At 39.3% G+C, this 3,792-nt stretch overlaps 1 pseudogene across 1 annotated transcript; it reads right to left on the bottom strand.

The window, feature by feature from the left end:
• Positions 1-2,430: 2,430 nt before the first annotated feature.
• On the bottom strand, positions 2,431-2,893 carry LOC105530607 (annotated as a pseudogene). Its single transcript, XR_001004672.1, has one exon. The product of XR_001004672.1 is annotated as a 60S ribosomal protein L27 pseudogene (transcript).
• Positions 2,894-3,792: the final 899 nt, after the last annotated feature.

Raw genomic sequence — 3,792 nt, 5'->3', positions numbered from 1 at the left:
AAATGAAGGCCCTAACGCTTATGTTTTATTTGTTTTATGATAACTTTACCTCTGCTGGCCATATATAATATTGGTGTGGAAGAAATAGTGGTAAGAAGTACTGTTTCTGACCCTGCTTCCTTCAGAGTTCATAGTTCTAGAATGAATTTAAGATTGTGGGCAAGAGTCAGATCAAGGTTTAGAGCTCACCCTTAAAAGGAAATTATTTAAATGTTTTATTTTATAATTTTGGCTTTATATTTCGCTTTCTTACATACTATCAACTGGGAGAGATTAATATGCAGATATGGGAACAATCCACATTTTCAAGGGCTCTGATTCTAAAACAAAACAGGGATTAGGTGTCTTGGAAGTGTTTTTATTCTTAGCAATCTGCAATGTACACATACATATATAACTTTGTAGTTATAATAGCAACACAGTACACATAATCAGTAGTTTGTAATTCCTGTCAATGAATCCTCTAGGAAACAGATGCTATTTTGGTGCTGTGGACACAAGAAGGGAGTAAGCCTCTGAAGATTCTTAATTTGTTTTATTTTATTTTTAGAGATGCGTCTTGCTCTGTCACCCAGCATGAATAATAAGACAGTCACAGGACTGGGACCTACCCTAAAGAGCTAGATGACTCAGTTCTTTACTGCTATCTTCAGAATCCAAGAAGAATGGCTGTCATCTCACCCTGAATATGATTTGCCCCAAATGATTGGACCTTCAGAAATACGTTAAATCTATGAAATTCCCTTTTCCTTTTTCATTCTTCTCATTGTTATTAAAATGACTTTTGCTGATTCATTTCCATGTCTTTTTATTCCCCACTATTCTTTAGAGTAGAAGAATTTAAGCAACTACCTGAAAGAGGTGAGTTTTTACAGGCGAGGTATACAATTGACAAGAAAAATGTCATATCTGAAACAATGCTCTTTTCTAGAAAAAATACTTGGTATGAATTTTTATTCTATATTGGAGGCATTTTTTCAGATATGCAATTTACCATTCTCAACACTAATAATTTTCTCTTTTCTGTCACATGCACTCCAAGGGCTCTGTCATTCTTATTGTTAGTGCTCAGATGTCCTTTCCACGTATTAAGTTCCCTGCTAGCTTGTTAAATCAACAGTGCATTTCTCTTCTGATGACTACAGCCACTCGAGGGTGGAGGATGAGGAAAGTGAGAGAAAGAGAAAAAGCAGAAGATGTCCTGGGAGAGAAAAGGAGAGCACAATTTGGAGTGACGAGTTAAGGAGATCCCTTTCTCTATCTAGTAAAATAGATGTCCATAAATTCTCAAGTTTAATATAAGCTGGAGCTACAGAGAAACCATCCATCCATTTATCTGACAATTTTTTTTAGTGCATACTGAGAATCATGTCTAGGCAATGTGGATACATTAGTGAATGAAATTATAAAATTCCTCCCCTCCTGAAGTTTATATTTTAGATGGGATGGTTGGGGGATAGAGAGAAAACTAAGTAAATTATTTAGTATATTAAAAGATAATAAATGCTTTGAAGAAAACTAAGACAGGCCATCAAGATAGGAAGTGCTTCAGGGCAGGGGTGGAGAGTAAAAATTTGAATCAGACACTGAACAGGTGACCTTTGTGCAAAAAACTCAAAAAAGTGAGAGAACAAGGCATGCAGTTATTGAAGAAAAGAGAATCCAGAGAAAAGGAAAATCAAATGTAATTACCTAAGCAGGAGTACATACTCAGGATGTCCAAAGAAGGGCAAAGAATTAGTATGGCAGGAATTGAGGGGAGATGGGATCATAAGAGTAACAAGAAGTCAGTGTGTGATCCATTATAGTAACTTTAGTTTTGCTCTGAGTTAAAAAAAAAAAAGCCACAACTTATTACATGTTTTTAAACAGTGGGGTCATATAATCTGATATTTTTCAAGAAGAAACGCTCTGCTACTGTGTTGAGAACAGGATATGGGAAGCCAGGGAAAAGCCAGTGAGAGGTTATTATATAATTCAGGCAAGAAAGCAAGAAGTGATGGTAGCACACATCAGGGTGGAACCAGTCGGGGAGCAGGGGTTGTATTCCAGACATATTTGGAAAGGTGAGCAAACAGGACTTGTTCGATGGATTGCCTGTAAAAGAAAAAGAGGAGTCATCGATGACTGCAAGATTTTTCATCTGAACAATTGAAAAAGTTGCCTGAAATAGGGAAGACTGTGTGCATGTTTAGGCAAAGACAGACAATCAGGAAGTCAGTTTTGTTTAGGCAAGGACAATCAGGAAGTAAGTTTTGTACATAACTTTGAGATGTTTATTGGTCATCCAAGTGGAGATGTCAAAATAGAAAGTTTATGGATGAGGCTTGAGTTTAGGAAGCAGGTCCAGACTGGAGGTATCAGATTATGGATAGTGTTTTTTTATTTATTTATTTATTTATTTATTTATTTATTTATTTATTTTCTTTCCTTTTTAATTTTTAATGACCAAAACAAAGCATCTAAAACCGCAGCTTCTGGAAGAACCACTTGTTCTTGCCTGTCTTGTATCTCTCTTCAAACTTGACCTTGGCCTCTCGTCGGGCCTTGCGTTTAAGAGCAGGATCTCTGAAGACATCTTTATTGACGACAGTTTTGTCCAAGGGGATATCCACAGAGTACCTTGTGGGCATTAGGTGATTGTAGTTATAAACTTTCACAAAAGACTTGATCTTTGACCTCTTGGCGATCTTCTTCTTGCCCATGGCAGCTGTCACTTTGTGGGGGGAGCGGTCAATTCCAGCCACCAGAGCATGGCTGTAGGGGCGATCTGAGGTGCCATCATCAATGTTCTTCACGATGACGGCTTTACGTCCAGAGTAGCATCCAGCCAGGACAAGCACCACCTTCCCAGTTTTCATGAACTTGCCCATTTCGGCAGCAACCACTCAGGCCTACCTATGAATAGTGTTTAAAGCCATGTGATTGAAGGAGTTCATCAAGTGAGCAAACATAGACAAAGCAGTCCAAAGACTGAGAAGACCGAACCCTGGGACACTCTAGTGTTCAGAAATCAGGTGAATAATTAAAATCTAGCAAAGAAGATTAAAATAGAGTTGGCAGTAAGGTAGGTGGCAAAGCAGGAAAGTGGGTATTGAGCAAGTAAGAGTCGGATGACTTAATCACACATCAGCCTCAAAAAGCGTTTACTGGAGGGGAATCTGGAAGGAGATGCAGTGGCAGATTCCCATCACACTTTGGGGCAGGGCACAGGGATCCAGGAGGGCTGGCTCTTGTATTCCAATCGAGGAACCCTAGCCCTTGAGCTGGTAGGTCTGAAAAGCTGCATGACTGAGAAGCCCAGATTTTCCCTTGAAGTCTGTAGTTCTATTTGTAAAATGGGGCACAGGCTTCCAGCTGTTTTCTGTGTGTGATTAACCAGGGAGAATTCTCAGGGAGAAAAGGAGTAGGTGGGCCACAAAGAAATGGAAGGAAAGCAGCATTTACAAGGCACTGCAGACAAAAAAGCAAAGAGTGAGAGTGCGTGCGTGCGTGCGTGCGTGCGTGTGTGTGTGTGTTAAAACAAGGGGCAAAGAGGGACAAAAGGAGAAATGTAAACTGATAAAAAGACAATGTAACAAAAAGATATAACCATCATGAACATATATACCCCTCTCCTCTAAGACTCCATTCCCTCTGGTGGTTTTAATTCTCAAATGCATTCAGATGGTTTACTCTTCATTCATGCCATTTGAGGTCCATGCACACCTCACATTCAGTATGCTCAGAATTGAGCTCATTTTCATTTGATCCCATTACTGCCCCCCCACCCCACCACAAAATATATTTGTG

Source organism: Mandrillus leucophaeus, unplaced genomic scaffold (genome assembly GCF_000951045.1).
Source record: "Mandrillus leucophaeus isolate KB7577 unplaced genomic scaffold, Mleu.le_1.0 Scaffold832, whole genome shotgun sequence".
In the NCBI taxonomy this organism is placed as follows: Eukaryota; Metazoa; Chordata; class Mammalia; order Primates; family Cercopithecidae; genus Mandrillus; species Mandrillus leucophaeus.
The sequence above is the reverse complement of the archived record's forward strand: the minus strand, read 5'-3'. Positions and strand labels throughout refer to the sequence as shown.